General features: G+C 45.4%; 1 long non-coding RNA gene across 1 annotated transcript; it reads right to left on the reverse strand.

Moving 5' to 3' along the window:
• Positions 1 to 7,182: 7,182 nt before the first annotated feature.
• LOC144328656 (uncharacterized) lies at positions 7,183 to 12,712 on the reverse strand. The gene is made up of 2 exons (XR_013393845.1): positions 11,197 to 12,712; positions 7,183 to 9,463 (listed from the first exon to the last, which is right to left on the reverse strand). It is a non-coding gene; the product is annotated as an uncharacterized LOC144328656 (long non-coding RNA).
• Positions 12,713 to 18,629: the final 5,917 nt, after the last annotated feature.

Consider the following 18,629-nt stretch of genomic DNA (forward strand, 5'->3'; position numbering starts at 1 on the left):
TCAGCTGTGCAAGCAAGTTTCCCTGCAGGGAAGTCACTCGTGCACCCAGTGCCTTCAGAAAGCTGGCTGTGGCTCTTCCGCCCATCTGCTGATCTGGGCGCCGAAGCCAAAGCCTGCTTTCCACCTCGCCAGGAGTTTCCCACGGGCAGTTTGCCTGCCCATCCGATGCTGGCAGAAAGCTCCTGGCACCAGCTGCAATGTCATTCTGCCATCAGGTGAAAGCATATTTATTTGCCCAGGGGGTCCAGCAAGTAATGTGAGCTGGTTTTAATGAGCAGGGCTTTTTTCTTCTTTTTCCAATTTTGCAGTTGGACGCTTAAACATGCAGTTGGGAAAATGGACCTTAGATGATTTTTAAAAGCCACTTAGAAGGCAGGCAATGTCAGAGAAAGACTTATGTACCCAAATTATATGAGAGTGAAACGGCCTTGGCCTGCATACTTAAATGACCCAAAGCTAATAATAATAATATTTATACCCCGTCCATCTGGCTGGGCTTCCCCAGCCACTCTGGGCGGCTTCCAACAAAATATTAAAATACAGTAATGCATCAAACATTAAAAGCTTCCCTAAACAGGGCTGCCTTCAGATGTCTTCTAAAAGTCTGGTAGTTGTTGTTCTCTTTGACATCTGGTGGGAGGGCGTTCCACAGGGCAGGTGCCACCACCAAGAAGGCCCTCTGCCTGGTTCTCTGTAACTTGGCTTCTCGCAGTGAGGGAACCACCAGAAGACCCTCGGAGATGGATCTCAGTGTCCGGGCAGAATGATGGGGGTGGAGATGCTCCTTCAGCTATACTGGGCCGAGGCCATTTAGGGCTTTAAAGGTCAGCGCCAACACTTTGAATTGTTCTCGGAATTGGACCAGGACCTCCTCTACTTCTTCCTGCTTCTATCTTCTCTTCTAGTTCTACTGTTATAAGAAAAAACTGCTCCTTTTCACTCATGGGGTACCCAAGAGCCCATATAGAGTCCTTTTGTAGGTTCTCCATCAGTCGGAGAAAATAACAGAGGCCAACCAGAGAATATTGAGAAGCAAAATGGCTAGTAAGCCTGATCTTTACTAAACTGTTGCAAGAGGGTCCCTACTCACCACAAGCAGGAGGCAGGAGGGACCCCGAATAATGGTGTGCAAGCCCTTATATAGACATTTGAAATTGTTAAGACCACGTTCATGGAAGACAATCTTACTTGGCTACAGGTGATTGCGAAAGAAGAAGGAGGATTATTATTACTTCATTTGTTTCGGTCATGAATTACTTCCCATCAGGCGCCCTGAAACCATTTACAATATGCTTTAGGCATGGAAAGCTTTGCCGCAGTGGAGCAGAATGGGTGTTGTTTGTTAAAATTGTATATCCCTTATATCAAGTCAGGGCACTGGTGCATTTAGCTCGGAATTGCCTCATGGTTCTTCAGCGTTTGCCAAACAGTAGTTTGACTGCAGGTGGTGACAGCAGCCATGAAATTAAAAGACGTTTGCTTCTTGGGAGAAAAGTGATGACAAACCTAGACAGCATCTAAAAAAGCAGAGACATCACCTTGCCAACAAAGGTCCGTATAGTAAAAGCTATGGTTTTCCTGGTAGTGATGTACGGAAGTGAGAGCTGATTGCCGAAGAATGGATGCTTTTGAATTCTGCTGCTGGAGGGAGACTCTTGAGAGTCCCATGAACTGCAAGAAGATCAAACCTCTCCATTCTGAAGGAAATCAGCCCTGAGTGCTCCCTGGAAGGACAGATCCTGAAGCTGAGGCTCCAAGACTTTGGCCACCTCACGAGAAGAGAAGAGTCCCTGGAAAAGACCCTGATGTTGGGAAAGATGGAGGGCACAAGGAGAAGGGGACGACAGAGGAGGAGATGGCTGGACCATGTTCTCAAAGCTACCAACATGAGTTTGATCAAATTGCGGGAGGCAGTGGAAGACAGGAGTGCCTGGCATGCTCTGGTCCATGGGGTCACGACTAAACAACAACAGCAACAGTTTGACTAAGCACAGAATCCAGAGTGGTACTACAGAAACAAAGACAGTTATGGGCGGCTTCTGATATTATCTATGGGACAAAGTAAACAATTTGGGTTTTTCAAAAACTGAAATTAAGATATCGAAAGGAGAAAGAATCTGGGAACTCTGATGCTCATGAAACCTGTCCCTCTCCAAGTTGTTGCTGCCACTGCGCTGACTCTTGGAACACACAAGCCAATCCTAGCAGCGTTCTTTTCACTAGCAAAAATTTAAAAGGCGATACCTGTGGCATTTCCCCCATGTGATGCTGCACACCTGCGAATTATCACAGGCAACAGGCATTATACTCTGACGCAGAGCCAGCTGCTTTTCAAGGACATGTTGAGCAGCTCTGGTGCATTTCCACAAGTGCAAGAATTCAGTTTCTGATTCAAATTGAGAACTCAGCAGTGAAGGGCCCACGAGAAGGGTGCAGGAGGTCATGAGAAGGGGACGCATTTCAGTAGCCAAGTACATTCTTCGCATGCATCACGTCCCAGGTTCAGTTCCTGAAAGCTCCACTTAAAAGAATCTCCGGGCTGGGAAAGAAATTTTGCCTGCGGCGGAACGAAATTCCCAACAGCTTTTCAGCACATGTATATGAAAAACTGCATTGGGAGGTAACCGTTTGGCAGTGAGAAGTAGCTCGAGAGAGGAAAGGAGGGACATAATGCGCTGGAGAGCCAGTGTGGTGTAGTGGTTAAGAGCGGTAGTCTCCTAATCTGGGGAACCGGGTCTGCGTCTCCGCTCCTCCACATGCAGCTGCTGGGTGACCTTGGGCCAGTCACACTTCTTTGAAGTCTCTCAGCCCCACTCACCTCACAGAGTGTTTGTTGTGGGGGAGGAAGGGAAAGGAGAATGTTAGCCGCTTTGAGACTCCTGAAGGGGAGTGAAAGGCGGGATATCAAATCCAAACTCTTCTTCTTCTTCTTCTTCTTCTTCTACAGCTTCTTTGCTCAACTCTCACACCCATCCCAAATCTAAGGGGGATTTGGAGTGGAGAACAAGAAACGAGAAAGGGTTAAGCACCCTTCTCTGGTGGCTTTTTTGAGTGGAGACCAGCAAGTGGGTAAAGCACTGGGCAGAAACTGTTCAGTGCTGTTTTCCTGGTACAAATCCCTCCCGGGCTGCTATTAGAATCCCTCCCGGGCTGGTGGTTCTATGCAGTGGGAAATATTCAAGAGCCGTATATACTCCTGCTTGTCTGGAGAGCCATTCTCAGGTACAGCGGTGCCTCGCAAGACGAAATTCATTCGTTCCGCGAGTTTTGTCATCTTGCGATTTTTTTCGTCTTGTGAAGCACGGTGTCGGGAAAGTTTCGGAAAAGCTTCAAAAATCACCAAAGTCTTCAAAAACCTCAAAAAAGGCTACCACACCGCATTCTATGAGTTGCTCCTCGAAGTCAAGTCGCAACTGTATTAACGGTGTTAAGAAAAAGGAAACAAACTTGCAAGACGTTTCCGTCTTGCGAAGCAAGCCCATAGGGAAAATCGTCTTGCGAAGCAGCTCAAAAAACAAAAAACCCTTTCGTCTAGCGAGTTTTTTGTCTTGCGGGGCATTCGTCTTGCGAGGTACCGCTGTACAGCAGTGCCCAGGCTCCTTGCACCTTCAGACTCTGAAGAGCCGCTCAGAGTAGAGGACATTACTGGGGTTGATGAGTCAATGGCATGAGCCAACATGGTGACCCGAGTTCAATTCCCCACAGCAACCAGAAGCATTTTTACTTGGTATTATAGGCCAAGACATTAATAGACGAGGTGTCATACTGTTCTTATATGCAACAACAGAGGCAAGAATATTGTTAGCCCAGAAATGAAAGCAAGAAGAACTTCTGACGAAAGACGAATGGCAGGCGAAATTAATGGACTATGCAGGATTGGACAAAATGACAGGAAGGATTCGAAACCTGCGGGACCAGAGATTTACAGAAGATTGGAAGAAGTATATGAATTATTTGAAGAGCAGCTGTAATCAACAAATTACGCTAGTAGGACTATAAGAACACCTTCCAGCTTGTCAACATCCTTCTTAAATCGTGGTGCCCAGAATTGGACACAGTATTTCAGGTGCAGTCTGACTAAGGCAGAATAGAGTGGGACTATGACGTCCCTTGATCTGGACACTATACTTCTGTTGACACAGCCTAGAATAGCATTCGCCTTTTTTGCTGCAGCATCACACTGTTGACTCATGTCAAGATTGTGGTCCACCAAGCCCCCTAGATACCTTTCACATGTACTGCTACTAAGCCTGGTGTCCCCCATCCTATATTTGTGCATCTGGTTCTTCCTGCCTAATTGCAGAACTTTACATTTGACCCTGCTGAAATTGGTTTTGTTAGTTTCAAGGGCCCCGTTCTCTCTATGGCACTGATAGCCACAGAGGTGTGCCTGAGCATCAGGCAGGTCTGCCTGGATGGGTGAAAAAGAAGGCCTTCTGAAACAATTACAGTGAACACTTGGGTTGCGAACGTGATCTGGTGGGAGGCATGTTTGCAACAGGAGTGGCCACCGGGAGTGGCCACCCGGGACCACATAACACCAGTCCTGAGAGATCTGCATTGGCTCCCAGTACGTTTCCGAGCACAATTCAAAGTGTTGGTGCTGACCTTTAAAGCCCTAAATGGCCTCGGTCCTGTATACCTAAAGGAGCGTCTCCACCCCCATCGTTCTGCCCGGACACTGACATCCAGCACCGAGAGCCTTCTGGCAGTTCCCTCATTGCGAGAAGTGAGGTTACAGGGAACCAGACAGAGGGCCTTCTCGGTAGTGGCGCCCGCCCTGTGGAACGCCCTCCCTTCAGATGTGAAGGAAATAAGCAGTTATCTTCTCTTTAAAAGACATCTGAAGGCAGCCCTGTTTAGGGAAGTTTTTAATATTTAATGCTGTATTGTTTTGAACACTTGATTGAAGCCGCCCAGAGTGGCTGGGGAAACCCAGCCAGATGGGCGGGGTATAAATAATAAATATATTATTATTATTATTATTATTATTATTATTATTATTATTATTATTATATCTGTGTGGGAGGCATGTTCACAACCCACAGCGTTCGCAGCCCTAAGTGCCGCTGCGCATGCGCAAAGTGCAATTTAGCGCTTCTGCGCATGCGCGACTGTCGCAGTACCCGTTCTGGTTCGCATCTGTAAGCCGGAAAAACGCAACCTGAAGCGTCCGTAACCCAAGGTATGACTCTACATCCACTTTTTTCGCAGGGCCCTTCAAAAGACATTTCAAACCCATCGGGAGGCTGGCTCGCCCTTCCCAAGCCTCCAATTTCAGAGGCTTTGCTTCATCCTGGAGGGAGCAGGGCAGTAAATAGACACTCCCTGGGGAGACTGGGGCCATCAGAGCCAGTGGTGGACCCTGGTCACGCCAGGGAGTGACGTCAGTCCCGTGTCCCAGAGGCTCAGAAGAGGAAGACCCAGCTGCTTGTTAATCTGTGTTCTCATCCGATCATTTCTCGGGATAACCCACCCTGAGAATTCGCGGGGAGGGGGGGAGGGACTTAAAATAAATCCCCAGTAACATACACTGTGAGAATTCTTCCTTTTAACTTTCTCCGTGCCAACGCATGGAAACCTAATGCCGTTTGAGGGCCCGAGAGACTCTCCCTTTGACTGAAAATGTCAGTCCGGATCGTGACCTCGCTGCTGAGCGCAAGATGACAGCTCCGGTCCTCAGCGTTCACATCCAGAAGACAGGCCTGCCAAATTCAGCGGGAGTTTCCCAAGTAAACATGGACAGCATCAAAGTGCAAGAAACAGATCAGCCTGGGTAAAGCGATTTTGGTAGGGGGGCCCATTGGTTTCAGTGGGCTGGATCTTGCCCCATGGCAATCAAAGCAAAGCTGTGATTGTTTCAACAAAAGCGTGTGATTAGCTGTCCTGTTGAAATCAAAAATATGGGAAAGCACTTAGTCTTACCTTGGAGTAGGTGCCACTGAATTTAACAGAATGCATACCCTCCAATATTTCCCCAATGAAAGTAGGGATATCCTATCCTATTATTATTATTATTATTATCATTATCATTATCATTATTATCATTATTTTCTATTTCTACCCCACCTATCTTACTGGGTTATCCCGGCCACTCTGGGAGCCTTCCAACATATATAAAAACATAATAATACATTAAACATGTAAAAAAGCTTCCCTATACAGGGCTGTCTTCAGACGGCTTGGGGGGGTCCATTAACTCCATACCATACCTATGGGACCACCTCTCCTGGTATGTCCCACGGAGGACCTTACGGTCTTCAAATAAAAACATCTTGGAGGTCCCGGGCCACAGGGAGGTTAGGCTGGCTTCAACTGTAGCACCCTGCTTGTGGTTAACGCTTAGCTGGAATGAAATATTCAACGCAGCAACAGAGAAATTAAAATAATAATTTATTTGTCAGACAAATAAATGTGAGGCACAGTGGTATATGATTACCAAGCTCTGGCCTGGCCTCCTGCCATTATGGCCAGCACTTATATTTCCTTAATCCAGCCCCCTTTGCTTCTCCTCTGGCTGCATCTGTCCAACCAGCCTGGTTGGAATTCCTATTGGCTGATTGGTATGACCAATCACAAAAATACACTCATTTCCTATTGCCTTTTATGGGAGACAAAGAGCTATATTTCCTTCCATTTATAATTGGCAAACAAGTATTAATATATCTTTACATGTGTCTCAACAAGGAATCTTAATTACCAGCTCACCTCTTTGCCCTCCTTGCCCTATTGCCTTCTAAAACAAATGGTTAATCTTAAATTTTTATCTTGAACAGATGTCAGAGACCTTGGGTTCATATTCTCATGCATCATCAATGAAATATCTCCTTTTGGAGGTCTTTAAACAAATGTCTGACAGCCATTTGTCATGAGTGCTCGATTGGCGTCTCATTTCTGGCAGGGAGCTAGGCTCATCTGCCCCCCTGGTCTCCTACAGCAATATGACTCTATGAAATAAGAATTTAACATTTCTTTCTTTCTAGATCCTTTGCATAATTACATTTAAACCAATATATTTAAGATAATATATTTCATACATTATCATAGGTAACCTTTTAAAAGAATAAAGCTTCTCAAAGTAAAAAGGAAGGAACTCAGTAAAAAACAGTTTTTAAAGAAGGTTCTTTAGTTTACATCCCCCCCCCTTCAGCCAGCTGCTTCGTTTCCATTAGCTCTTCCTCAAACTCTCTCAGTTTAAGAAAGAAACAGTTTTAAAAGACTTCCCAAAAATGCTTTAAAAAGACTTCCCAAAAAGCCTCTCTTTCTGCCAGCTAGATGCTTTTCCATTTGGTCTTGGCCTTTTAACCTTAGAAAGAAGATCTGGCTCAAGTTTAAGGCACATGGTTTTATTTTATTGTTTACTAACTCTTAATTATGTTGGGTCCGTAACCTTGCTCTTTAACTTGTAATTCCAGCTTTTATGACTTTGAGAATTGTTTTCTGCTATAAATCAAAGGGGGGCCCCTTGTCTTAGGAGAATGGCCAAGGTTTTCTCTATAAACAGCTGGCCTTCTTGCCTGGCATGAAACATTTGAAAATCTAAGCCCATTTAATTTAGGAACCTGATCAAATATAAGCCAATATATGCCTTGATTAAAAATGCAGTCTATATTCAGATGCCACATTCCCCCCTTTCAAGCTCAAGGACCTGGCTACAAAGCGTCCTTGATAGCTTGATCTACATCATATTCCTGAGGTAAGGCTCTATATAGTGCCATGATATGAGGTAAAGTTTCATTTGAAATCATCTTGCTAATTGTACTCCTAAAACATGAGATGATACATGGCACCATACATAAAACCATTATCTGAAATGTTAAAGCAACAGGCATTCCCTGTCAAGTTCAAGACTCCACATAGGCCTCCCTGCTTGGCAAGTCATCCAACTGTCGTGCAATAAGTCTCAAACTCTGGGCCGTTGCATTGGTTACAAGTTCCACTACTGCTTGCAATCGAATTATTCTGTTTAGATTATAAATAGGATCCCATGCCCCTTGTATGAGCTCACCAGGATTCCAGGAGGCAGGATCATAATAGGCTATAATGCGCTCTGGTGGCCAATCATCAGTACCGCTCCAACTTTGGGTACTTCCTCCTGCTATATGAGAAATATCAGCGTTTCTTTGTGTTCGCTTAGCTGAACTAGTGGGCAAAATCCACATTAGTGGTAATACCCGTCCCAGGAAACAAGTCCCACTCCATTTGGAAGGGAGTTTCTTGTATGCCCATTCTCCACATATCCACCACAACCATCGGGTCTGAGGTTTTTGGTACGTGGAGTACAGAAGGCGAAATATCAAAAGAGGCAGAGAGTTCACAGTGCAGTATGTTAGATTGCCTTTCTCTGTCACAGTTATGTTCCATACCACTTTCCATGCATGAATAAAAGGAGGTGCACAGGGCAAGGTATTCCGAGTTCGATAGGTAGTACCGTGTGCCCAGGTATGACTATTCTTAATATAATCCCAAGTATAGTGACAATGAGAAGAGCCTATCATGGTAGAATCAGCTGCATCTGATGATTTATGTACACAGAATTCCCCTTGTACAGGTGTAACTGTAATGGTTTAGTTGAGTTCCATCCGGGGGAATTCTGTATTTCTGTTTGGTGTGGCATTTCGCTTACCATACCAATGGCATCTAATGGTATCGGTAATAAGGGCATACCTCCCTCTGAATCATCTGGCCCAAGAGAGCAAACAAGGCAATTGGTCCTATTTGCAACATTGGCTACCATTTCAGCTAAACCTACCCACATATTGTGGTCATAGCTGAATCCATATTTAGCAAATTTGGTCAGATTCAAGGACCCTTCCCCTTACCAAGAGATCAGGATTAATAATAAAATCATGTTGATGTCTAGCATATGCATTCCTTCCACAAAAGATTACCTTATTGTGATAGCATAAAACTATTAGTCCCAATATAATTCCCCCAGTGACAGAAATGGGGAACCACCAAGACCAAAACATATATCCCAAGGATCCCCAATGTGTAATATCTCTGATAATTGTTCCACAAGGGGGCAGTCAATCAATTGTATAAGAGAATCTTCCCGCTCACAGTCGCTGGTTCAGACGCTCCTCAAGCTTCAGGCGTGCGCAGGTCAGCCAGCTTCCAAGTTGTGGCTGCAGCAGGCCGGTCGTCTAATGTTGCCCGTGACCTAACCCGTTACCGGTAGGGCTAGATACAGGGGTTTTTAGAAAGAGTCAATTTTAAAGGATTAGAGGGGTCACCTTTGCACGTCCAACTGCCTTCAGACTTCTTCAAACGAGAGTGATGAATCCAGGGGGTCACCTCAGTTACCTTCACCGCTGTTGGAGTAGAAAGCAAGACGGTGTAAGGTCTACGCCACTTAGGTGCAAGTGGATCACGTTTTCCACTCTTTCACCCATATGCTATGCCAGCCTGGAGCTGATGAATCGGCTTGGCAATGCTGCACGGCGTGTGCTTGAGGGCCCACCTGTTAAGAAAAAAACAACAACAAACAAACAAACACGGGAGAGAGACAAAAACACGGGAGAGAGATTGCACTTATCCCTGTGTCACATGGTCTCCTATTTGTTTGAGGTCAGTTGGAATATCCTGAACAAAGGAGGGCGGCCTCCCATACAGGAGCTCAAAAGGTGACAACTTAAGTCTTTTTGTGGGTGCGCACCGAACACGAAACAGTGTTATGGGTAACACATCTACCCTCCTGAAACTTTAGACACATTAGTGGGCTTCTGGCATGCCCTGCAAATACCTTGCACAAGCGTCTGGCGGTAGGTGGTAAGTCTGGCCAGGTGAATTGCATTGTTTGGATCCCAATTAGGATCTTCCAAGGGAAAGTTGTCTTGGAGATGACGGTCAATATTATAAATATTTCCCACTCTGGCCTGCTCACGCAAATATATCTGTGCCTTTTCAATTATGTCTCTCCTTTCCTCAGTGGTGAAGAGAGTATTACTATTGAAGTCACCAAGTCCATCATAGCCTGAGGTTTTTCTGCGAAAGATGGGGCGTTTTCCAATTCATCAGACTGTAGTTGTGAATGGAATACATTGCAGGGTCGAAGTTCGAGGTGGCCTTGGTCCAGGTTGCCCATTAACCAGCACAGGCTCCTTAAGTGCATCAAATACTCTTCTGAGAGGGGCTACTACGTGACCTTTTTCTTCACTTTGCTCTAGGGGCCTCAAATCATAGGGGATGGTATTTGTCCCAAGGCGTTCTTTTAGCAGCTTAATACGCCTGGCTGTATTGCTTGCTGACCGATTAAGGTCTCCCTGTAACTTCTGTAATAATTCTCTAGGACTTGGATGTACAGGGGTTTGGGGTAGGCAATCAGTTGCTCCACTAAAAGAGACTGTAGATGGAGTTCTACTGGGACTCACAGGTGGAATAACCACTTCTGCTTGGGCTTCATTATAGGACTCCAATGCCTCCTGAAGATATTTATCATAATCTATCAAGGAATCAAGTTCTATGACTCCACCCCCATTATTCATTCCACTTTCTTGCCTTGGGGTTACAACTGGTGGAGGGTTTGAATTTGTTTGGCAAGATTCCTTTCCTAGCTTTGGCTTTTACAGCCAATAATTTGCATCGTTGGACTTTGCATTCCCTTATCCATGGAGGATTTTTATTTAATGTGCTCAGCCAGGAATCTATATATGAAAATTGTTCTGGGCACCCTCCAGTTTCTTTGGTGATGTTAGACCAAAGTTTGCTTACTAAATTTATATCAAAGGTTCCTTGAAATGGCCATTCAGTATTTTGTTTTGGCCATTCTAGTTCACATAACGTTCTCAAGCGCTCTGGCGTCCTTTTGACTCCATATGCCCCTGAGAAGGCTTTCTTAAAATTATTTCACATACATTCAAGAGGTGTATTTCCCCCCTTTGAACCCCCAACTCCCATTGTATGGCCCTGTGAAGTATCCACTCAGTCACTCACACACACACCTTACTGGGAAACGAAGTAGCACTCACTCCACACTTAGGTCAGCTACACATTGTACTTTCTCACACATGCAATGCGCAAGATACTTCACCCACACTCTACCTCCCAATCTTCCCTTTTCCCTACACCAGATCACCATCTGATGTACCCAGCCACCTAGCGTACTCAGTTCCCCTTTACTGAGACGCAGAAGTTTGATCAGGACTTCTCTTCCTCCCAATTAATTGGAGGGCCAAAACCCTTTAGTGCACTTACCCTTAGCTGGTTCCGTTTCCCCCCGGTCCGTCGCCGTCGGTGGGCAGGGTATCAGACAGACGAGACTGCTGCGTTCCCCTGGAAAAAAATTTTCCATTGCGCGCTGAGTAGGCAGTGAGTGATCCTCTGTCTTGTACCCTGCTCAGTAGGCGAAGGGGCTGCGTTCCAGCAGACCACTTATCCGAGTCACAGGGCACCATAAAATGTAGCACCCTGCTTGTGGTTAACGCTTAGCTGGAATGAAATATTCAACGCAGCAACAGAGAAATTAAAATAATAATTTATTTGTCAGACAAATAAATGTGAGGCACAGTGGTATATGATTACCAAGCTCTGGCCTGGCCTCCTGCCATTATGGCCAGCACTTATATTTCCTTAATCCAGCCCCCTTTGCTTCTCCTCTGGCTGCATCTGTCCAACCAGCCTGGTTGGAATTCCTATTGGCTGATTGGTATGACCAATCACAAAAATACACTCATTTCCTATTGCCTTTTATGGGAGACAAAGAGCTATATTTCCTTCCATTTATAATTGGCAAACAAGTATTAATATATCTTTACATGTGTCTCAACAAGGAATCTTAATTACCAGCTCACCTCTTTGCCCTCCTTGCCCTATTGCCTTCTAAAACAAATGGTTAATCTTAAATTTTTATCTTGAACAGATGTCAGAGACCTTGGGTTCATATTCTCATGCATCATCAATGAAATATCTCCTTTTGGAGGTCTTTAAACAAATGTCTGACAGCCATTTGTCATGAGTGCTCGATTGGCGTCTCATTTCTGGCAGGGAGCTAGGCTCATCTGCCCCCCTGGTCTCCTACAGCAATATGACTCTATGAAATAAGAATTTAACATTTCTTTCTTTCTAGATCCTTTGCATAATTACATTTAAACCAATATATTTAAGATAATATATTTCATACATTATCATAGGTAACCTTTTAAAAGAATAAAGCTTCTCAAAGTAAAAAGGAAGGAACTCAGTAAAAAACAGTTTTTAAAGAAGGTTCTTTAGTTTACATCCCCCCCCCCCTTCAGCCAGCTGCTTCGTTTCCATTAGCTCTTCCTCAAACTCTCTCAGTTTAAGAAAGAAACAGTTTTAAAAGACTTCCCAAAAATGCTTTAAAAAGACTTCCCAAAAAGCCTCTCTTTCTGCCAGCTAGATGCTTTTCCATTTGGTCTTGGCCTTTTAACCTTAGAAAGAAGATCTGGCTCAAGTTTAAGGCACATGGTTTTATTTTATTGTTTACTAACTCTTAATTATGTTGGGTCCGTAACCTTGCTCTTTAACTTGTAATTCCAGCTTTTATGACTTTGAGAATTGTTTTCTGCTATAAATCAAAGGGGGGCCCCTTGTCTTAGGAGAATGGCCAAGGTTTTCTCTATAAACAGCTGGCCTTCTTGCCTGGCATGAAACATTTGAAAATCTAAGCCCATTTAATTTAGGAACCTGATCAAATATAAGCCAATATATGCCTTGATTAAAAATGCAGTCTATATTCAGATGCCACACAACTAGGGCCAGGGCCTTTTCAGCTGTGGCCCCGACTTGGTGGAACGCTCTGTCAAAAGAGAATAGGGCCCTGCGGGACTTGACGTATTTCTGCAGGGCCTGCAAGACAGAGCTGTTCCACCAGGTCTTTGGCCAAGGCACAGTCTGACCCCCTCCTTCGGTAATCTTCATAGAACTCCAGCCCAGAAGTTCCCATTATTTTTATTCTGAACTGATTTTAGAATGCCTTTCAATTAATTGATTGTGATTTTATGTAAACCGTGCTATTTTTACTGTTGTTAGCAACTCTGAGCCCAGCTTTGGCTGGGGAGGGCAGGATATAAATAAAATTTTATTATTGTTATTATTATTATTACCCTCCCACATTTCTCCAATGAAAATACAGAGATCTTAAGGAAAGGCGGGACATTCCGGGATCAAATCAGAAACCGGGACAGCTTCTGTAAATCCGGGACTACCCCTATCAAACAGGGGCACTTGGAGGGTCTGAGAATGTACTGCTAATTAGAGATACATAGGATTATGCTGCTGAAACACATGTTCTCGGGCTCCCAATATTATCTGGGAAGATTCTGGAACAAGCAAAGAAACATTTCAACATTTCAGTGTAGTACAGTCAAAAACCATTTCGCATGGGGGTTCCGTTCCTGGCCCCCAAGTACGTCAGTGGGGTGCATATAACCATACCAAACCCTGTCCCCACTCTCCACCCCTTTTCACGACATGTTGAATGACATTTTCTATCACTTCCAGGTTCGTGTCTGTTTAATAATAACAGTAATATATTATTACTACTAATAATATGTTTGTGGGAATGGGTAGAGGGAGCACAGATTATTTTTTTGTTTCGTTCTTGCTTTTATTCTGTATTTTGTGTTTTCATCTTGCATTTTTATGCTTTGAACTGCCTTGAGATCTATAAAAGGTGATATACAAATTTAATAAATGATAATAATAATTGGTGGCCCTGAGAACGGCAGACCGCATCTGCTTTCCAGCGTGGCTTTTCTGGCTCCGAGGATCTGCAGTTTTTTCCTTCTTGGCTGCTTGATGGTCTAAGTCACTTTTTTTATTATGCCATAACTTTTTTAACGGCATGTTCTAACTGTTCCCAGAAAATCCTGCACTGATGGTGCGATTTCCTAAGGCCCTCGTAATAATCTTCTCTTCGCCCTCCGACTTTTATTGCACAGTAAACTGAAAAGCCAAATTGCGTTATTCTGTAAGAGAGATGCTTTGGGGGTTCGCTTCTGCAAATCATGCTGCAGAAGCAATTGAACGCATGCACTGCTGCTCAGTTTCACTCACAGTATGGATGTCATACATTTGACAGGTGAAACCCTTCCATCACTTTACTGCTGCATAAATTTACCCTTTGCCTAAGAAAATTTCCCTCTTCAGCTGCCACTTCCATTTAGCCCATCGTTCAGCCGGACACTGAGGTGAGGCTTACTTCAAAGTGTAGGTGTTGACCTTGAAAGCCCTGAACGGCCTCGGCGAAGTATACCTGAAGGAGCGTCTCCAGCCCCATTGTTCAGCCCGGACACTGAGGTCCAGCACAGAGGGCCTTCTGGTGGTTCCCTCGCTGCGAGAAGCCAAGTTACAGGGAACCAGGCAGAGGGCCTTCTCGGTAGTGGCCCCCGCCCTGTGGAACGCCCTCCCATCAGATGTCAAGGAAATAAACAACTACCAGACTTTTAGAAGACATCTGAAGGCAGCCCTGTTCAGGGAAGTTTTTAATATTTGATTGTGCTTTTAATATGCTGTTGGGAGCCGCCCAGAGTGGCAGGGGATTCCCAGCCAGATGGGCTGGGTAGAAATAATAAGTTGTTGTTGTTGTTGTTGTTGTTGTTGTTGTTGTTGTTGTTGTTGTTGTTGTTGTTGTTATAGCCAGGAGCATCTTTCTCAGACTGAGGGCCACATTCACCCAAGGGTAACATTCCATGGGCCATATGTCAATGGTCCTTCTGTGATCAGAGGGGGTTGGGGTGGGATCGTAGAAACATAGAATTGTAGAGTTAGAAGGGACCTCAAGAGTCATCTTGTCTAGCCCCCTGCAATGCATGAATCTCAGCTAAAGCATCCCTGACAGATGGCCATCCAACGTCTGCTTAAAAGGCTCCAAGGAAGGAGAGTCCACCACCTCTCATGGGAGTCTGTTCCACTACTGAACAGCTTTGTCAGAAAGTTCTTCCTGATGTTTCATCAGAACCTCCTACTTGCAACTTGAAGGCATTGGTCCGAGTCCTACCCTCCAGAGCAGGAGAAAACAAGCTTGTTCCCTCCTCCATGTGAGAGCCCTTCAGATATTTGAAGAGGGTTATGGTTTTCCTATGGTTTTCCCAATAGTGATGTATGGAAGTGAGAGCTGGACCATCAAGAAGGCTGATCACCGAAGAATGGATGCTTTTGAATTATGGTGCTGGAGGGAGACTCTTGAGAGTCCCATGGACTGCAAGAAGATCAAACCTCTCCATTCTGAAGGAAATCAGCCCTGAGTGCTCACTGGAAGGACAGATCGTGAAGCTGAGGCTCCAGTACTTTGGCCACCTCATGAGAAGAGAAGACTCCTTGGAAAAGACCCTGATGTTGGGAAAGATGGAGGGCACAAGGAGAAGGCGACGACAGAGGACGCGATGGTTGGACAGTGTTCTCAAAGCTACCAGCATGAGTTTGACCAAACTGCGGGAGGCAGTGGAAGACAGGAGTGCCTGGAGTGCTCTGGTCCATGGGGTCACGAAGAGTCGGACACGACTAAATGACTAAACAACACCATCATATCTCACCTCAGTCTCCTCTTTTCCAGGCTAAACACACCCAGCTCCTTCAACTGCTCCTCCTAAGGCTTGTTTTCCAGACCCTTTATCATCTTGGTCGCCCTTCTCTACACACCTTCTAGCTTGTCAACGTCCTTCTTAAATTGTGGTGCCCAGAACTGGACACAGTATTCCAAGGCAGAATAGAATGAATCCAGGGACCTAAACAAGGACATGACATTAGCTGATTCAGAGAAGTTCATCCACCAGAACCCTTCTCTTGGGAGAGGGGGGGAGCCTATGTCGTAGGGGTGGCATTAATTATTCCCGTGTGGATCAGTCTATTTTCCTGTTTCTCATTAACTGCGAAAGGAGGAGCAGGTCTTGTCTTTGAAAGGAGAAGCCTTTAAGGAGCCACACATTTCATAAGGAGCTAAGAAGATTAGGGTAAGTCTCTGAGGCTGTCACAGGTCAAAGCTTAAGATAATTCGATCTCTGTGAGAAGCTGTATGGCACACCCAGCGCCTGGGAGCTTTGGCGGGACTCTGGCCTTGTCCTTATCTTGAGGGAAACAGAAATACCCACCAAAGAAAGAAACCTCTCCTGCAATCATGCAACTGTGCTAAGCGAAATACTAGATAGGCGCACTTTCAAGAGGAGACAAAGAAAAGATAATTCAATCCCAGGCTAGAAGACAGAATGACATTATGGTGCAGAGTGAGGTCAAATCTTTTCCCCCAGTCACATTTGGTGTGGTTTCTCCTTTCCCAATCGTTGCAATCTGTGCCCATTGGCTAAAGCTAGCGAGAAAAACCTCGCTGCGTCTTCCTGAACCTATCCCGCAAAGGATTCCTGTTTATCCGGCGCAGTGCTTGAGTAAACCTCACATTCAGATTTTAAGGAAGCTTCTTGCCCTCACAAAGGCGAATATCTGGAAGCATATGAACCGCGTCAGCAAAAGTTCCTCCCATTCCCAGTTGCTTGTGTCCTGCACAACTGAATCTCTTATTTGTCCAGGGCATAGCTGTCAACTTTCAGATTTGAAAATAAGGGGTCAGCAGCCTCGAAAATAAGGGATCAGCAGCCTCACCTGTCCCAGGGACGGTCTATGGGGTATCTAACAATCCAGGATAGCAGTGGGAAACAGTGCTGGAATAAGGGAATTTCCCACAAAAAAAGGGAAGGTTGACAGCTATGGCCCAGGGCCGGCTCTGCCGTTAGGCAGAATGAGGCAGCTGCCTCAGGCGGCAAATTCAGGGGTGGGGATCATAGAATCATAGAATCATAGAGTTGGAAGAGACCACAAGGGCCATCAAGTCCAACCCCCTGCCAAGCAGGAAACACCATTAGAGCACTCCTGACATATGGTTGTCAAGCCTCTGCTTAAAGACCTCCAAAGACGGAAACTCCACCACACTCCTTGGCAGCAAATTCCACTGTCGAACAGCTCTTACTGTCAGGAAGTTCTTCCTAATGTTTAGGTGGAATCTCCTTTCTTGTAGTTTGGATCCATTGCTCTGTGTCCGCTTCTCTGGAGCAGCAGAAAACAACCTTTCTCCCTCCTCTATATGACATCCTTTTATATATTTGAACATGGTTATCATATCACCCCTTAACCTCCTCTTCTCCAGGCTAAACATGCCCAGCTCCCTTAGCCGTTCCTCATAAGGCATCGTTTCCAGACCTTTGACCATTTTGGTTGCCCTCCTCTGGACACGTTCCAGTTTGTCAGTGTCCTTCTTGAACTGTGGTGCCCAGAACTGGACACAGTACTCCAGGTGAGGTCTGACCAGAGCAGAATACAGTGGCACTATTACTTCCCTTGATCTAGATGCTATACTCCTATTGATGCAGCCCAGAGAGAGAGAGGCTGGAGGGCAGAGCTGTGTGTACCACTTGGCCTGTCCTGTGCCCTCTGACCCTGGCCTGCTGCCTTCAGGGGTCTGTGGAGAATATGCTGTTCCATTGCCGGCGTCAGGACTTCCAATCTTGGGCACATTTCCATCAGAACCTCACCTACCAGTTAGCGCTTATAAATTTTATCTCTTCCACTGCCATTTTTCCCCCACCTTGGGCTGCCTTTGGATCAAGGGATCTCTCTCCTGGAGATCCTTTAGGATGCAGCAAGAGAAGAGATAGCAGAACAGTCTATGCAAATTAGTGAAGTGTGTGTGCATGTGATCTGCAACAAAACGTTGCAGCACAGAGTATTTCTGCAGCTAAGGATTTTACCTAAAGCAATTAAAAATATAAAGGTAAAGGATCCCTGACAGCTAAGTCCAGTCGTGAACAACTCTGGGATTGCGGTGCTCATGTTGCTTTACAGGCCGAGGGAGCCAGCATTTGTCCGCAGACATTTTTTCCGGGTCATGTGGCCAGCAGGACTAAGCTGCTTCTGGCGAAACCAGAGCAGCTCACTGCAACGCCGTTTACCTTCCCACCGGAGCGGTACCTATTTATCTACTTGCACTTTGACATGCTTTCAAACTGCTAGGTTGGCAGGAGCTGGGACTGAGCAACGGGAGCTCACTCCATTGCAGGGATTCGAACCACCAACCATTCGATCAGCAAGCCCAAGGCTCAGTGGTTTAGACCACAGCGCCACCCGTGTCCCTTTGGCAAACCTTAGGGCTGCCTTGAACCTGCAGATTATGTTCCCTGCACCCTGTTTGTGTATGAATGGTGCTGTTTTGGTTACACAAGCAATGAGACTCACATCCTGGGTATCGGGTACAGGAGGAATGGTTTCTGACAAATCGGCAGCTCTTTCCTCAACTCAGAGATGGTGGCGCTGTTCTCTTGTGCCCTCTCCTTGCCTGTGAAGTCCATTCCTGAAGGTTTGTTGTCGAACAGCTGCTTGCTCCTGTCCTGATCGGTTGTGTATCTATAAACTGTTGCTCATCTCATCTTTAGTTCATCAGGCTGACATTTGCTATGAGCGCAATTCCTCCTCTCCCAATTCTTCTTCTTCTTCTCCCTCCCTCCTTGCTTTCCTGAAATGAATATTTTAAAAAATAACATCTTGGAGATGCGTTCCTAATAGGTAGAGAGGACATGAATTCTTTTAAACTGCCTGTTTGTACCACATAATCTTTCCAACGTGGAATTCCACTATAAATATGCAGGCATCCATTTATTCAGTTCTGCATTCTTGGGTTTCTT

Source organism: Podarcis muralis, chromosome 8, assembly GCF_964188315.1.
Source record: "Podarcis muralis chromosome 8, rPodMur119.hap1.1, whole genome shotgun sequence".
Taxonomy (NCBI): domain Eukaryota; kingdom Metazoa; phylum Chordata; class Lepidosauria; order Squamata; family Lacertidae; genus Podarcis; species Podarcis muralis.